The 15,531-nt window shown below is 40.3% G+C and overlaps 25 non-coding genes across 25 annotated transcripts; all 25 read left to right on the forward strand.

The window, feature by feature from the left end:
• The first annotated feature begins 171 nt into the window (after window positions 1–171).
• Window positions 172–290, forward strand: LOC145875505 (5S ribosomal RNA). Its single transcript, XR_014391141.1, has one exon. It is a non-coding gene; the product is annotated as a 5S ribosomal RNA (ribosomal RNA).
• Window positions 291–699: 409 nt separating this feature from the next.
• Window positions 700–818, forward strand: LOC145875121 (5S ribosomal RNA). Its single transcript, XR_014390755.1, has one exon. It is a non-coding gene; the product is annotated as a 5S ribosomal RNA (ribosomal RNA).
• Window positions 819–957: 139 nt separating this feature from the next.
• On the forward strand, window positions 958–1,076 carry LOC145870108 (5S ribosomal RNA). The gene has a single exon (XR_014386104.1). It is a non-coding gene; the product is annotated as a 5S ribosomal RNA (ribosomal RNA).
• Window positions 1,077–1,215: 139 nt separating this feature from the next.
• LOC145868999 (5S ribosomal RNA) lies at window positions 1,216–1,334 on the forward strand. The gene has a single exon (XR_014384994.1). It is a non-coding gene; the product is annotated as a 5S ribosomal RNA (ribosomal RNA).
• A 409-nt stretch (window positions 1,335–1,743) lies between these two features.
• Window positions 1,744–1,862, forward strand: LOC145870580 (5S ribosomal RNA). Its single transcript, XR_014386577.1, has one exon. It is a non-coding gene; the product is annotated as a 5S ribosomal RNA (ribosomal RNA).
• A 409-nt stretch (window positions 1,863–2,271) lies between these two features.
• Window positions 2,272–2,390, forward strand: LOC145875332 (5S ribosomal RNA). Its single transcript, XR_014390968.1, has one exon. It is a non-coding gene; the product is annotated as a 5S ribosomal RNA (ribosomal RNA).
• Window positions 2,391–2,529: 139 nt separating this feature from the next.
• Window positions 2,530–2,648, forward strand: LOC145869855 (5S ribosomal RNA). The gene has a single exon (XR_014385851.1). It is a non-coding gene; the product is annotated as a 5S ribosomal RNA (ribosomal RNA).
• A 409-nt stretch (window positions 2,649–3,057) lies between these two features.
• On the forward strand, window positions 3,058–3,176 carry LOC145869000 (5S ribosomal RNA). The gene has a single exon (XR_014384995.1). It is a non-coding gene; the product is annotated as a 5S ribosomal RNA (ribosomal RNA).
• A 139-nt stretch (window positions 3,177–3,315) lies between these two features.
• On the forward strand, window positions 3,316–3,434 carry LOC145869002 (5S ribosomal RNA). Its single transcript, XR_014384997.1, has one exon. It is a non-coding gene; the product is annotated as a 5S ribosomal RNA (ribosomal RNA).
• Window positions 3,435–3,573: 139 nt separating this feature from the next.
• Window positions 3,574–3,692, forward strand: LOC145868518 (5S ribosomal RNA). Its single transcript, XR_014384514.1, has one exon. It is a non-coding gene; the product is annotated as a 5S ribosomal RNA (ribosomal RNA).
• Window positions 3,693–3,831: 139 nt separating this feature from the next.
• LOC145870226 (5S ribosomal RNA) lies at window positions 3,832–3,950 on the forward strand. The gene has a single exon (XR_014386222.1). It is a non-coding gene; the product is annotated as a 5S ribosomal RNA (ribosomal RNA).
• A 409-nt stretch (window positions 3,951–4,359) lies between these two features.
• On the forward strand, window positions 4,360–4,478 carry LOC145871241 (5S ribosomal RNA). The gene has a single exon (XR_014386871.1). It is a non-coding gene; the product is annotated as a 5S ribosomal RNA (ribosomal RNA).
• Window positions 4,479–4,617: 139 nt separating this feature from the next.
• On the forward strand, window positions 4,618–4,736 carry LOC145869003 (5S ribosomal RNA). The gene has a single exon (XR_014384998.1). It is a non-coding gene; the product is annotated as a 5S ribosomal RNA (ribosomal RNA).
• Window positions 4,737–4,875: 139 nt separating this feature from the next.
• LOC145869004 (5S ribosomal RNA) lies at window positions 4,876–4,994 on the forward strand. Its single transcript, XR_014384999.1, has one exon. It is a non-coding gene; the product is annotated as a 5S ribosomal RNA (ribosomal RNA).
• A 139-nt stretch (window positions 4,995–5,133) lies between these two features.
• On the forward strand, window positions 5,134–5,252 carry LOC145868519 (5S ribosomal RNA). Its single transcript, XR_014384515.1, has one exon. It is a non-coding gene; the product is annotated as a 5S ribosomal RNA (ribosomal RNA).
• Window positions 5,253–5,391: 139 nt separating this feature from the next.
• LOC145870227 (5S ribosomal RNA) lies at window positions 5,392–5,510 on the forward strand. Its single transcript, XR_014386223.1, has one exon. It is a non-coding gene; the product is annotated as a 5S ribosomal RNA (ribosomal RNA).
• A 409-nt stretch (window positions 5,511–5,919) lies between these two features.
• LOC145875333 (5S ribosomal RNA) lies at window positions 5,920–6,038 on the forward strand. Its single transcript, XR_014390969.1, has one exon. It is a non-coding gene; the product is annotated as a 5S ribosomal RNA (ribosomal RNA).
• Window positions 6,039–6,177: 139 nt separating this feature from the next.
• On the forward strand, window positions 6,178–6,296 carry LOC145869005 (5S ribosomal RNA). Its single transcript, XR_014385000.1, has one exon. It is a non-coding gene; the product is annotated as a 5S ribosomal RNA (ribosomal RNA).
• A 409-nt stretch (window positions 6,297–6,705) lies between these two features.
• Window positions 6,706–6,824, forward strand: LOC145871242 (5S ribosomal RNA). Its single transcript, XR_014386872.1, has one exon. It is a non-coding gene; the product is annotated as a 5S ribosomal RNA (ribosomal RNA).
• A 139-nt stretch (window positions 6,825–6,963) lies between these two features.
• Window positions 6,964–7,082, forward strand: LOC145869006 (5S ribosomal RNA). Its single transcript, XR_014385001.1, has one exon. It is a non-coding gene; the product is annotated as a 5S ribosomal RNA (ribosomal RNA).
• A 139-nt stretch (window positions 7,083–7,221) lies between these two features.
• On the forward strand, window positions 7,222–7,340 carry LOC145869427 (5S ribosomal RNA). Its single transcript, XR_014385423.1, has one exon. It is a non-coding gene; the product is annotated as a 5S ribosomal RNA (ribosomal RNA).
• A 139-nt stretch (window positions 7,341–7,479) lies between these two features.
• On the forward strand, window positions 7,480–7,598 carry LOC145868520 (5S ribosomal RNA). Its single transcript, XR_014384516.1, has one exon. It is a non-coding gene; the product is annotated as a 5S ribosomal RNA (ribosomal RNA).
• Window positions 7,599–7,737: 139 nt separating this feature from the next.
• LOC123734932 (5S ribosomal RNA) lies at window positions 7,738–7,856 on the forward strand. The gene has a single exon (XR_006765117.2). It is a non-coding gene; the product is annotated as a 5S ribosomal RNA (ribosomal RNA).
• Window positions 7,857–8,265: 409 nt separating this feature from the next.
• LOC145871243 (5S ribosomal RNA) lies at window positions 8,266–8,384 on the forward strand. The gene has a single exon (XR_014386873.1). It is a non-coding gene; the product is annotated as a 5S ribosomal RNA (ribosomal RNA).
• A 139-nt stretch (window positions 8,385–8,523) lies between these two features.
• LOC145869008 (5S ribosomal RNA) lies at window positions 8,524–8,642 on the forward strand. The gene has a single exon (XR_014385003.1). It is a non-coding gene; the product is annotated as a 5S ribosomal RNA (ribosomal RNA).
• Window positions 8,643–15,531: the final 6,889 nt, after the last annotated feature.

Below are 15,531 nucleotides of genomic sequence, written 5' to 3' on the forward strand. Positions count from 1 at the left end.
TTTGTATTTTATCCAACTACCTGTGCTAAAAAGTGATGGGAACAGTGTTTGTAATTTCTTCTACTTTTTCAGTGACACAAAGTTCAAGCTGCTTATCTAATTGGTGAAAATGCAATGTCTGTTTATCACACTCACTTTGACTATATATGTTGTAGCAAGAGATTGTTTCTCGCTTACGGCCATACCAGCCTGGGTACGCCCGATCTCGTCTGATCTCGGAAGCTAAGCAGGGTCGGGCCTGTTTAGTACTTGGATGGGAGACCGCCTGGGAATACCAGGTGCTGTAAGCATTTTGTCCACGAGGGTGTGCTCTTGCACTATTTCATCAGCAACACTGCCTTGTAGTAAGCATTTAATGATGAATTGACTAAATGCAGCTTCCTGCCTTTTTAATAGGATCAAATTTCCTTGTGTTTTCAATTAGCATCTGCCTTGTATTTATAAGACAAACAAGAATATTGTTGCTGAATGCAGCTTGTGTGTGCTTTGTGCTCCTTTGCCCTGTTCAAATGATGAAAGGAAATAAAGTTGGTATTTTATCCAACTACCTGTGCTAAAAAGTGATGGGAACAGTGTTTGTAATTTCTTCTACTTTTTCAGTGACACAAAGTTCAAGCTGCTTATCTAATTGGTGAAAATGCAATGTCTGTTTATCACACTCACTTTGAATATATATGTTGTAGCAAGAGATTGTGTCTCGCTTACGGCCATACCAGCCTGGGTTCGCCCGATCTCGTCTGATCTCGGAAGCTAAGCAGGGTCGGGCCTGGTTAGTACTTGGATGGGAGACCGCCTGGGAATACCAGGTGCTGTAAGCATTTTGTCCACGAGGGTGTGCTCTTGCACTATTTCATCAGCAACACTGCCTTGTAGTAAGCATTTAATGATGAATTGACTAAATGTCTGTTTTATCAGACTCACTTTGACTATATATGTTGTAGCAAGAGATTGTTTCTCGCTTACGGCCATATGTGCCTGGGTACGCCCGATCTCGTCTGATCTCGGAAGCTAAGCAGGGTCGGGCCTGGTTAGTACTTGGATGGGAGACCGCCTGGGAATACCAGGTGCTGTAAGCATTTTGTCCACGAGGGTGTGCTCTTGCACTATTTCATCAGCAACACTGCCTTGTAGTAAGCATTTAATGATGAATTGACTAAATGTCTGTTTTATCAGACTCACTTTGACTATATATGTTGTAGCAAGAGATTGTTTCTCGCTTACGGCCATACCAGCCTGGGTACGCCCGATCTCGTCTGATCTCGGAAGCTAAGCAGGGTCGTGCCTGGTTAGTACTTGGATGGGAGACCGCCTGGGAATACCAGGTGCTGTAAGCATTTTGTCCACGAGGGTGTGCTCTTGCACTATTTCATCAGCAACACTGCCTTGTAGTAAGCATTTAATGATGAATTGACTAAATGCAGCTTCCTGCCTTTTTAATAGGATTAAATTTCCTTGTGTTTTCAATTAGCATCTGCCTTGTATTTATAAGACAAACAAGAATATTGTTGCTGAATGCAGCTTGTGTGTGCTTTGTGCTCCTTTGCCCTGTTCAAATGATGAAAGGAAATAAAGTTGGTATTTTATCCAACTACCTGTGCTAAAAAGTGATGGGAACAGTGTTTGTAATTTCTTCTACTTTTTCAGTGACACAAAGTTCAAGCTGCTTATCTAATTGGTGAAAATGCAATGTCTGTTTATCACACTCACTTTGAATATATATGTTGTAGCAAGAGATTGTTTCTCGCTTACGGCCATACCAGCCTGGGTATGCCCGATCTTGTCTGATCTCGGAAGCTAAGCAGGGTCGTGCCTGGTTAGTACTTGGATGGGAGACCGCCTGGGAATACCAGGTGCTGTAAGCATTTTGTCCACGAGGGTGTGCTCTTGCACTATTTCATCAGCAACACTGCCTTGTAGTAAGCATTTAATGATGAATTGACTAAATGCAGCTTCCTGCCTTTTTAATAGGATCAAATTTCCTTGTGTTTTCAATTAGCATCTGCCTTGTATTTATAAGACAAACAAGAATATTGTTGCTGAATGCAGCTTGTGTGTGCTTTGTGCTCCTTTGCCCTGTTCAAATGATGAAAGGAAATAAAGTTTGTATTTTATCCAACTACCTGTGGTAAAAAGTGATGGGAACAGTGTTTGTAATTTCTTCTACTTTTTCAGTGACACAAAGTTCAAGCTGCTTATCTAATTGGTGAAAATGCAATGTCTGTTTATCACACTCACTTTGAATATATATGTTGTAGCAAGAGATTGTTTCTCGCTTACGGCCATACCAGCCTGGGTATGCCCGATCTCGTCTGATCTCGGAAGCTAAGCAGGGTCGGGCCTGGTTAGTACTTGGATGGGAGACCGCCTGGGAATACCAGGTGCTGTAAGCATTTTGTCCACGAGGGTGTGCTCTTGCACTATTTCATCAGCAACACTGCCTTGTAGTAAGCATTTAATGATGAATTGACTAAATGTCTGTTTTATCAGACTCACTTTGACTATATATGTTGTAGCAAGAGATTGTTTCTCGCTTACGGCCATACCAGCCTGGGTACGCCCGATCTCGTCTGATCTCGGAAGCTAAGCAGGGTCGTGCCTGTTTAGTACTTGGATGGGAGACCGCCTGGGAATACCAGGTGCTGTAAGCATTTTGTCCACGAGGGTGTGCTCTTGCACTATTTCATCAGCAACACTGCCTTGTAGTAAGCATTTAATGATGAATTGACTAAATGCAGCTTCCTGCCTTTTTAATAGGATCAAATTTCCTTGTGTTTTCAATTAGCATCTGCCTTGTATTTATAAGACAAACAAGAATATTGTTGCTGAATGCAGCTTGTGTGTGCTTTGTGCTCCTTTGCCCTGTTCAAATGATGAAAGGAAATAAAGTTGGTATTTTATCCAACTACCTGTGCTAAAAAGTGATGGGAACAGTGTTTGTAATTTCTTCTACTTTTTCAGTGACACAAAGTTCAAGCTGCTTATCTAATTGGTGAAAATGCAATGTCTGTTTATCACACTCACTTTGAATATATATGTTGTAGCAAGAGATTGTTTCTCGCTTACGGCCATACCAGCCTGGGTACGCCCGATCTCGTCTGATCTCGGAAGCTAAGCAGGGTCGTGCCTGGTTAGTACTTGGATGGGAGACCGCCTGGGAATACCAGGTGCTGTAAGCATTTTGTCCACGAGGGTGTGCTCTTGCATGATTTCATCAGCAACACTGCCTTGTAGTAAGCATTTAATGATGAATTGACTAAATGTCTGTTTTATCTGACTCACTTTGACTATATATGTTGTAGCAAGAGATTGTTTCTCGCTTACGGCCATACCAGCCTGGGTACGCCCGATCTCGTCTGATCTCGGAAGCTAAGCAGGGTCGTGCCTGGTTAGTACTTGGATGGGAGACCGCCTGGGAATACCAGGTGCTGTAAGCATTTTGTCCACGAGGGTGTGCTCTTGCACTATTTCATCAGCAACACTGCCTTGTAGTAAGCATTTAATGATGAATTGACTAAATATCTGTTTTATCAGACTCACTTTGACTATATATGTTGTAGCAAGAGATTGTTTCTCGCTTACGGCCATATCAGCCTGGGTACGCCCGATCTCGTCTGATCTCGGAAGCTAAGCAGGGTCGTGCCTGGTTAGTACTTGGATGGGAGACCGCCTGGGAATACCAGGTGCTGTAAGCATTTTGTCCACGAGGGTGTGCTCTTGCACTATTTCATCAGCAACACTGCCTTGTAGTAAGCATTTAATGATGAATTGACTAAATGTCTGTTTTATCAGACTCACTTTGACTATATATGTTGTAGCAAGAGATTGTTTCTCGCTTACGGCCATACCAGCCTGGGTAAGCCCGATCTCGTCTGATCTCGGAAGCTAAGCAGGGTCGTGCCTGGTTAGTACTTGGATGGGAGACCGCCTGGGAATACCAGGTGCTGTAAGCATTTTGTCCACGAGGGTGTGCTCTTGCACTATTTCATCAGCAACACTGCCTTGTAGTAAGCATTTAATGATGAATTGACTAAATGCAGCTTCCTGCCTTTTTAATAGGATCAAATTTCCTTGTGTTTTCAATTAGCATCTGCCTTGTATTTATAAGACAAACAAGAATATTGTTGCTGAATGCAGCTTGTGTGTGCTTTGTGCTCCTTTGCCCTGTTCAAATGATGAAAGGAAATAAAGTTGGTATTTTATCCAACTACCTGTGCTAAAAAGTGATGGGAACAGTGTTTGTAATTTCTTCTACTTTTTCAGTGACACAAAGTTCAAGCTGCTTATCTAATTGGTGAAAATGCAATGTCTGTTTATCACACTCACTTTGAATATATATGTTGTAGCAAGAGATTGTTTCTCGCTTACGGCCATACCAGCCTGGGTACGCCCGATCTCGTCTGATCTCGGAAGCTAAGCAGGGTCGGGCCTGGTTAGTACTTGGATGGGAGACCGCCTGGGAATACCAGGTGCTGTAAGCATTTTGTCCACGAGGGTGTGCTCTTGCACTATTTCATCAGCAACACTGCCTTGTAGTAAGCATTTAATGATGAATTGACTAAATGTCTGTTTTATCAGACTCACTTTGACTATATATGTTGTAGCAAGAGATTGTTTCTCGCTTACGGCCATACCAGCCTGGGTACGCCCGATCTCGTCTGATCTCGGAAGCTAAGCAGGGTCGTGCCTGGTTAGTACTTGGATGGGAGACCGCCTGGGAATACCAGGTGCTGTAAGCATTTTGTCCACGAGGGTGTGCTCTTGCACTATTTCATCAGCAACACTGCCTTGTAGTAAGCATTTAATGATGAATTGACTAAATGTCTGTTTTATCTGACTCACTTTGACTATATATGTTGTAGCAAGAGATTGTTTCTCGCTTACGGCCATACCAGCCTGGGTACGCCCGATCTCGTCTGATCTCGGAAGCTAAGCAGGGTCGTGCCTGGTTAGTACTTGGATGGGAGACCGCCTGGGAATACCAGGTGCTGTAAGCATTTTGTCCACGAGGGTGTGCTCTTGCACTATTTCATCAGCAACACTGCCTTGTAGTAAGCATTTAATGATGAATTGACTAAATATCTGTTTTATCAGACTCACTTTGACTATATATGTTGTAGCAAGAGATTGTTTCTCGCTTACGGCCATATCAGCCTGGGTACGCCCGATCTCGTCTGATCTCGGAAGCTAAGCAGGGTCGTGCCTGGTTAGTACTTGGATGGGAGACCGCCTGGGAATACCAGGTGCTGTAAGCATTTTGTCCACGAGGGTGTGCTCTTGCACTATTTCATCAGCAACACTGCCTTGTAGTAAGCATTTAATGATGAATTGACTAAATGTCTGTTTTATCAGACTCACTTTGACTATATATGTTGTAGCAAGAGATTGTTTCTCGCTTACGGCCATACCAGCCTGGGTAAGCCCGATCTCGTCTGATCTCGGAAGCTAAGCAGGGTCGTGCCTGGTTAGTACTTGGATGGGAGACCGCCTGGGAATACCAGGTGCTGTAAGCATTTTGTCCACGAGGGTGTGCTCTTGCACTATTTCATCAGCAACACTGCCTTGTAGTAAGCATTTAATGATGAATTGACTAAATGCAGCTTCCTGCCTTTTTAATAGGATCAAATTTCCTTGTGTTTTCAATTAGCATCTGCCTTGTATTTATAAGACAAACAAGAATATTGTTGCTGAATGCAGCTTGTGTGTGCTTTGTGCTCCTTTGCCCTGTTCAAATGATGAAAGGAAATAAAGTTGGTATTTTATCCAACTACCTGTGCTAAAAAGTGATGGGAACAGTGTTTGTAATTTCTTCTACTTTTTCAGTGACACAAAGTTCAAGCTGCTTATCTAATTGGTGAAAATGCAATGTCTGTTTATCACACTCACTTTGAATATATATGTTGTAGCAAGAGATTGTTTCTCGCTTACGGCCATACCAGCCTGGGTATGCCCGATCTCGTCTGATCTCGGAAGCTAAGCAGGGTCGGGCCTGGTTAGTACTTGGATGGGAGACCGCCTGGGAATACCAGGTGCTGTAAGCATTTTGTCCACGAGGGTGTGCTCTTGCACTATTTCATCAGCAACACTGCCTTGTAGTAAGCATTTAATGATGAATTGACTAAATGTCTGTTTTATCAGACTCACTTTGACTATATATGTTGTAGCAAGAGATTGTTTCTCGCTTACGGCCATACCAGCCTGGGTACGCCCGATCTCGTCTGATCTCGGAAGCTAAGCAGGGTCGTGCCTGGTTAGTACTTGGATGGGAGACCGCCTGGGAATACCAGGTGCTGTAAGCATTTTGTCCACGAGGGTGTGCTCTTGCACTATTTCATCAGCAACACTGCCTTGTAGTAAGCATTTAATGATGAATTGACTAAATGCAGCTTCCTGCCTTTTTAATAGGATCAAATTTCCTTGTGTTTTCAATTAGCATCTGCCTTGTATTTATAAGACAAACAAGAATATTGTTGCTGAATGCAGCTTGTGTGTGCTTTGTGCTCCTTTGCCCTGTTCAAATGATGAAAGGAAATAAAGTTGGTATTTTATCCAACTACCTGTGCTAAAAAGTGATGGGAACAGTGTTTGTAATTTCTTCTACTTTTTCAGTGACACAAAGTTCAAGCTGCTTATCTAATTGGTGAAAATGCAATGTCTGTTTATCACACTCACTTTGAATATATATGTTGTAGCAAGAGATTGTTTCTCGCTTACGGCCATACCAGCCTGGGTACGCCCGATCTCGTCTGATCTCGGAAGCTAAGCAGGGTCGGGCCTGGTTAGTACTTGGATGGGAGACCGCCTGGGAATACCAGGTGCTGTAAGCATTTTGTCCACGAGGGTGTGCTCTTGCACTATTTCATCAGCAACACTGCCTTGTAGTAAGCATTTAATGATGAATTGACTAAATGTCTGTTTTATCAGACTCACTTTGACTATATATGTTGTAGCAAGAGATTGTTTCTCGCTTACGGCCATACCAGCCTGGGTACGCCCGATCTCGTCTGATCTCGGAAGCTAAGCAGGGTCGTGCCTGGTTAGTACTTGGATGGGAGACCGCCTGGGAATACCAGGTGCTGTAAGCATTTTGTCCACGAGGGTGTGCTCTTGCATGATTTCATCAGCAACACTGCCTTGTAGTAAGCATTTAATGATGAATTGACTAAATGTCTGTTTTATCTGACTCACTTTGACTATATATGTTGTAGCAAGAGATTGTTTCTCGCTTACGGCCATACCAGCCTGGGTACGCCCGATCTCGTCTGATCTCGGAAGCTAAGCAGGGTCGTGCCTGGCTAGTACTTGGATGGGAGACCGCCTGGGAATACCAGGTGCTGTAAGCATTTTGTCCACGAGGGTGTGCTCTTGCACTATTTCATCAGCAACACTGCCTTGTAGTAAGCATTTAATGATGAATTGACTAAATATCTGTTTTATCAGACTCACTTTGACTATATATGTTGTAGCAAGAGATTGTTTCTCGCTTACGGCCATATCAGCCTGGGTACGCCCGATCTCGTCTGATCTCGGAAGCTAAGCAGGGTCGTGCCTGGTTAGTACTTGGATGGGAGACCGCCTGGGAATACCAGGTGCTGTAAGCATTTTGTCCACGAGGGTGTGCTCTTGCACTATTTCATCAGCAACACTGCCTTGTAGTAAGCATTTAATGATGAATTGACTAAATGTCTGTTTTATCAGACTCACTTTGACTATATATGTTGTAGCAAGAGATTGTTTCTCGCTTACGGCCATACCAGCCTGGGTAAGCCCGATCTCGTCTGATCTCGGAAGCTAAGCAGGGTCGTGCCTGGTTAGTACTTGGATGGGAGACCGCCTGGGAATACCAGGTGCTGTAAGCATTTTGTCCACGAGGGTGTGCTCTTGCACTATTTCATCAGCAACACTGCCTTGTAGTAAGCATTTAATGATGAATTGACTAAATGCAGCTTCCTGCCTTTTTAATAGGATCAAATTTCCTTGTGTTTTCAATTAGCATCTGCCTTGTATTTATAAGACAAACAAGAATATTGTTGCTGAATGCAGCTTGTGTGTGCTTTGTGCTCCTTTGCCCTGTTCAAATGATGAAAGGAAATAAAGTTGGTATTTTATCCAACTACCTGTGCTAAAAAGTGATGGGAACAGTGTTTGTAATTTCTTCTACTTTTTCAGTGACACAAAGTTCAAGCTGCTTATCTAATTGGTGAAAATGCAATGTCTGTTTATCACACTCACTTTGAATATATATGTTGTAGCAAGAGATTGTTTCTCGCTTACGGCCATACCAGCCTGGGTACGCCCGATCTCGTCTGATCTCGGAAGCTAAGCAGGGTCGGGCCTGGTTAGTACTTGGATGGGAGACCGCCTGGGAATACCAGGTGCTGTAAGCATTTTGTCCACGAGGGTGTGCTCTTGCACTATTTCATCAGCAACACTGCCTTGTAGTAAGCATTTAATGATGAATTGACTAAATGTCTGTTTTATCAGACTCACTTTGACTATATATGTTGTAGCAAGAGATTGTTTCTCGCTTACGGCCATACCAGCCTGGGTACGCCCGATCTCGTCTGATCTCGGAAGCTAAGCAGGGTCGTGCCTGGTTAGTACTTGGATGGGAGACCGCCTGGGAATACCAGGTGCTGTAAGCATTTTGTCCACGAGGGTGTGCTCTTGCACTATTTCATCAGCAACACTGCCTTGTAGTAAGCATTTAATGATGAATTGACTAAATGTCTGTTTTATCTGACTCACTTTGACTATATATGTTGTAGCAAGAGATTGTTTCTCGCTTACGGCCATACCAGCCTGGGGGCGCTAATCCTTGATTGGAGAAGTGACGACAGGTGCGAGTAATTGAGCTGTGAGTGTTTGCTTGAGAGTGTTTGCTCGAGAGCTTTTTTCGTTTCTTTTTTGGATTTTGCAATATAATTTATTGTTTTTTTCATTTGGATAGTTTTTAGTTTTGTTTAGTTTTCCCCCCCTGCAGTTTTGCTGCCTGGGGGAGGTTTTTTCGCTTTCATTTTTGATTCACAATGACGGACAACATGGCAACGACAAACGGAACGGACAAAGACAACGAAAATGCGCAACGGAAGGAAAACGAAAAAGGAGGAATGAAATATGGAAAAGAATACACGGTGGCAATTGAGTTGGTGGGAGAAGAAAAGGTGACGACGATGGAATTACTACGAGCAATTAAGGAGACGTGTGGAGAGGTGGTGGGATGCCGAATGAAAGGAGATAAGAAATATGAAATTACGATGAGAAACGGAAAAGGTAAAGAACGGCTAATGGACGGTATACGGATAAAGGACAACAAGATACTAGCGAGAGATGTGAATATTAATGAATTGGTGGTGTCTTTTATGAATCTACCGGTATATATAGAAGATAAAGTGATACTGGACAAGTTGAGAAGCTGGGGAGTAACGGCCGTATCGGAGATAAGGAGGAGAGTTTGGCCTGGAACGGAGGTGGTTGACGGAACAAGGTTCTGTAAAGTTAAATTTACGGAAAAAGTCACATCATTGCCATATTCCACAAAAATTGAGACGCTGGAAGGAGCTGAATACTTCAGGGTGATCCATGACAAGCAGGTCAGAGTTTGTCGATTGTGCATACAACCTGGGCACATAGTTAAAGATTGCCCTGAATTCAAGTGTTTCAAGTGCGGCAATCAAGGCCATTATGCGAGAGAGTGTGTCGGAGAGAAGGAAAGGAATGTTTGTGGTAGATGCAGAAAGAGATTGGCGGAATGCAACTGTGGAGAAGTTATGACTGAAGAGGGGAGTCAAGTACTATTCGAGGAAGCAGTTGTATCATCGCAAGAAGGAGAAGAAGATGGAGGAGAGGACGTGGTGGAAGGTGGAGAGACGGAGGAAGGAAGAAGGGAGAAGAAGGAAGACCAGAAGATTAACGAAATTGGGAGCAGTATGGATTCGGAAATAAGAAGGTGGAGTTTTCAGGAGGAGAGGGGAAGTGGATTGGGGGGAAGCACGGTGGACTCACGGGTTTTGGGGGAAAGCACAGCACAAACAAGTACCTCGGGGGGTGAAGAAATGGAGAGGGTTTTAAGTTTAATGACAATAACAGAGACGGGTATGAACACGGGGAGCACAACGACGACAATATATGAGACGGAGATGAACACGGGGAGCACAACGAACATTCCAGAAACGGCGATGAACACGGGGAGCACAACGACGACTACACATGAGACGGAGATGAACATTCCAGAAACGGCGGAGAACACGGGGAGCACAACGAACATTCCAGAATCGGCGATGAACACGGGGAGCACAACGGACGAGGGTGTAAAGAAGAAAAGTTGGCTGGATGAAATGGACTTGGAGGAGATATCGGACTCGGATGATGGGGAAAAGTTTGAAAGAATGAGAGGAGGATACAGGAAGAGGAAAGCAGCGGAGGGGGGGGAGAGAAAGGGTGGAAGAGGAAAGAAACTGGATAAAAGGTAGAGGATAATGAAATTATATTTTATAATTTTATTATTTATTAGTATGGTAACAATAATGTCGATAAATGCGAATGGGTTGAGAACAATAGGAAAATTTAATAGAATAGTACACATAAAGAATTCTGATATTTTATGTATTCAAGAGACGCACTGGGATAATATGTGTGTTTTAGAAATTCAGAAAATATGGAGGGATTTTATTTATGTAAACAATGGTAGGGGGAATTCATGTGGGGTTGCAATTTTAATAAGGAAGGATGTAGTAGAAAATGTGAAGAAGATATATAATGATAATAATGGGAGGATTTTAATTTTAGATTTTGAATATATGAGTAGGGTTTTTAGGATTATAAATATTTATGCGCCGAATAATGAAATAGAGAGAAGGAATTTATTTTTAGAATTAGCGAAATGGTGCAAGGGAAACTGTATTTTAGTTGGGGATTTTAATGTAAAAATGGATAGACTAGATATGACAAGGGGAGCTATTTTTAGAAGTGACGTATCTAGGGGGGTTTTAAGGAAGATGATGGTTGAAAACAATTTAATTGATATATGGAGGGAGGAGAATCCGAATAAGAGAGAATTTTCTAGAAGGCAGGTGGTTTTAGGGGAATTGAAACAGACACGGATAGATTTGGTTTTAGTAAATGAAGGGTTAAGGAATTTTATGAAGGATATTAAATATATTTTTACAACTTTTAGTGATCATGCTGGGTTAACATTTTCGGTGGGGTTAGATAAGGAAAGGAAAGGGGGGGGAATATGGTGTATGAATGCAGGGTATCTAGGTGATGAGGAATACGGGAAACAACTTAAATCTTTGATAGAAGATGAAATGGAGGATAAGCAAAAAGGGAATGATAAGTGCAAGTGGTGGGAAAATGTTAAGGAAAAAATAAAAGTTTTTAGTATTAGATATGCAAGGAAGAAGAGGAGTAGGATGATAAGAGCAGAAAATTATTTAAGAACAAAATTGAATGAAGAAATGAAGAAATGTGATAGTGATCCTGATTATACTATTGAAAAGTTTTTAGATTTAAAAGAAAAATTGAGCAAATGTGAAATAGATAAGTGTAAGGGTGCAATTATAAGAAGTAGGGCAAAATATGTTTTAGAAGGGGAGAAATGTACGTCGTTTTTTCTTGGTTTAGAGAAAACTAAACAGATGAAATCATATATTAGTGAGATTGAAAATGTAAAGGGTGAAGTGGTAAATGATTATGTTGAGATATTAGAAACAGTACAGAATTTTTATAAGGATTTATTTAAGAAAGGGGAGGTGGATGAGGGGTGTGTAAAAGAGATTTTAAGTAGTGTGGATGTGCAAATTGGTGCTGAGGATAAGCAAATGTGTGATAGGAAGATAACAATGGATGAAGTGAAAGATGCAATTAAGGGTTTACAAATAAATAAAAGTCCTGGAGTAGATGGACTAATTGCAGAGTTTTATAAAATGTATGAAAGTATTTTAGCACCTATTTTATTAGAAGTATATCAATATATGGAAGACAATAATACTGTTTCAGATTCCATGGTGACAGGGCTGATATCGATTTTATATAAAAATAAGGGGAGTAAATTGAAATTAGAAAATTATAGGCCAATTAGTTTGTTAAACTCAGATTATAAGATTTTAGCTAAGATACTGGCAAATAGGATGAAGATGGTTTTAAATGATATTATAGCACCTACACAAAATTATAGTGTGCCTGGAAGAGATATAGCAGATACCATAACTACACTTAGAGATGTGATAAATAAAATGAATAGCGATAAGATGGGGGGAATTGTTTTAAGTATAGACTTTAATAAAGCTTTTGACAGGGTGGAACATGATTTTATGTTTAGGGTACTGGAAAAGTATGGGTTTGGAAATGGAATTATAAGATGGATAAAATTATTATATAGAAAGGCTAAAAGTAGGGTTAAATGTAATGGGGTTTTAACAGATTCTTTTATTCTTGAGAGATCAGTGAGACAGGGGTGCCCTTTATCAGCTTTATTGTTTGTTTTATCGGTAGAACCCTTAGCGGCATACCTTAAAAAAGATCATTTTATAAATTGTGTAGAGACTCCGCAAGGAGGTTTTAGTTTAATTCATCAATATGCAGACGATACAACAATAACAGTTAGAGATGAGGGTAGTGTTAAAAGGGTGATAGAGTGTTTTAAAGTATATGAGAAAGCCTCAGGAGCAAAAGTGAATATGGAGAAGTCAGTAATAATGTATGTTGGGAAGAATAATGAGGGGACTTTTCCTTTTAAGGTGGTAAATGATTATTTTAAGGTGTTAGGTGTGTTTTTAGGGGTGAAGGAACAAGAAGCTAGGGATCTGACATGGAGTGGGGTTATAAACAAAGTTAGGAAGGTGGTAAATATGTGGAGGGGGAGGGCTTTGAAATTAAAAGGGAAAGTAATTGTTGTAAATTCCTTGCTGATGTCAATTTTCATTCATGTCATGAACGTTTTAGATGTACCAGAATGGGTTTTATCTGAAATGAATACGATTTTAGTTGATTTTTTATGGGATGGGAAAGGAGCGAAAATTTCTTTTAAAACTTTGATTGCAGGTTATGAGGAGGGGGGTTTGAAGTTGGTAGATTTAAATGTGAGGAAAAAAGCAATTAGAGTTAAAATGGTACGAAAATATTTATATGGTGAACTAGATTATGGATGGAAAAGATTTTTTAAAGAGTATTTGCAGGAGGTTGGGAGGATGGGGGAAAATGGTTTATTAATGTGTATGAGAAAAGAAATGTTAGCTAATATACCATTGTTTTATAGAGAAGTGTTTGAGGCTTGGGGGGAGTTTTTACCAAATATTTATTATGAGTGTACCATTTTAGACAATATTTTAAATCAGCCAATTTTCTTAAATCCCAAGATACAATATAATAATAAGATGTTGTTTTGTAAATATTTTATGAGGGCTGGGATGAGACAGATTGGGGATATTTTATACGAGGTCATTCCAGGTTTTCTTCCTGTACAAGCGATTTATGATAATGTTTGTGAAGTGGAAGATGAAATAAGCAAAACTACAGTAGATAATATGTATAAGAGAATTTTAGGGTGTATTCCTGAAGAATGGGTGCTTTTAATAAATACAGAGGTGGTTGAGAGAGCTAAGGGTTTACCGGTTTTATATTATGAAAGTAATGGGGAGAAACATGTTTTATCAGGTTTGAAAGTTAAAAAGATTTATGAAAAATGTATTTTAAGAGAGATAAAAGCTCCTGCTTCAGAAAAAGTGTGGTCTAGGGTATTTGTAAATATAGATGTAAAATCAATATGGAAGAATGTCAATGTAAAATATAATTCTATAGAATGTGAAGATAATGATTTTAAATTGAAACATAATAGGATTTTTACGAACGTGGTTTTACATCAAATAAATAGAGACATTAAAAGAGAATGTGATATTTGTGGTACGGAGGTGGAACATTTTATGCACTTTTTTATTGAATGTTGTAGATTACAAGGGTTTCATGAGTTTATAAAGGGGCTTTTAGAACAACATTGGGGAGAAGATATTGTAAATGGGGTTGAGTGGAGGAGGTTGTTTCTATTTGGTATAAATGGAAAAAGCAAAGTTTTTAATATTAATTTGATGAATTTTGTTCTTAGCCATGCTAGATACGCTGTAAGACAAAGAAGGAATTTAGGACATTATGAAGGGAAAATTGTGAGTGTGGAGGTTTTATTTAAAAGTATTTTAGAGAAAGATATTGAACTAATATATAAATATGGAGGATGTAATTTTGAAAAACTGTTTGTGTGGGGGAGCACTTTTATCGAAATTGATCAAAATGGAAAACTTGTTTTTAATTATTAATTGGTTTTATTTTATTTTCTTTTTTGATTTTGTAAAAGGATGAATTGTTCATCCTTTTTTATTATTATTGTTTGAATATTGTAAATATTATGTGTTTTTTCATAATAAAAGATAAAAAAAAAAAAAAAAGGTACGCCCGATCTCGTCTGATCTCGGAAGCTAAGCAGGGTCGTGCCTGGTTAGTACTTGGATGGGAGACCGCCTGGGAATACCAGGTGCTGTAAGCATTTTGTCCACGAGGGTGTGCTCTTGCACTATTTCATCAGCAACACTGCCTTGTAGTAAGCATTTAATGATGAATTGACTAAATGCAGCTTCCTGCCTTTTTAATAGGATCAAATTTCCTTGTGTTTTCAATTAGCATCTGCCTTGTATTTATAAGACAAACAAGAATATTGTTGCTGAATGCAGCTTGTGTGTGCTTTGTGCTCCTTTGCCCTGTTCAAATGATGAAAGGAAATAAAGTTGGTATTTTATCCAACTACCTGTGCTAAAAAGTGATGGGAACAGTGTTTGTAATTTCTTCTACTTTTTCAGTGACACAAAGTTCAAGCTGCTTATCTAATTGGTGAAAATGCAATGTCTGTTTATCACACTCACTTTGAATATATATGTTGTAGCAAGAGATTGTTTCTCGCTTACGGCCATACCAGCCTGGGGGCGCTAATCCTTGATTGGAGAAGTGACGACAGGTGCGAGTAATTGAGCTGTGAGTGTTTGCTTGAGAGTGTTTGCTCGAGAGCTTTTTTCGTTTCTTTTTTGGATTTTGCAATATAATTTATTGTTTTTTTCATTTGGATAGTTTTTAGTTTTGTTTAGTTTTCCCCCCCTGCAGTTTTGCTGCCTGGGGGAGGTTTTTTCGCTTTCATTTTTGATTCACAATGACGGACAACATGGCAACGACAAACGGAACGGACAAAGACAACGAAAATGCGCAACGGAAGGAAAACGAAAAAGGAGGAATGAAATATGGAAAAGAATACACGGTGGCAATTGAGTTGGTGGGAGAAGAAAAGGTGACGACGATGGAATTACTACGAGCAATTAAGGAGACGTGTGGAGAGGTGGTGGGATGCCGAATGAAAGGAGATAAGAAATATGAAATTACGATGAGAAACGGAAAAGGTAAAGAACGGCTAATGGACGGTATACGGATAAAGGACAACAAGATACTAGCGAGAGATGTGAATATTAATGAATTGGTGGTGTCTTTTATGAATCTACC

The sequence above is a fragment of the Salmo salar genome, unplaced genomic scaffold, assembly GCF_965601325.2.
Source record: "Salmo salar unplaced genomic scaffold, fSalSal1 ptg000293l, whole genome shotgun sequence".
Classification (NCBI taxonomy): Eukaryota; Metazoa; Chordata; class Actinopteri; order Salmoniformes; family Salmonidae; genus Salmo; species Salmo salar.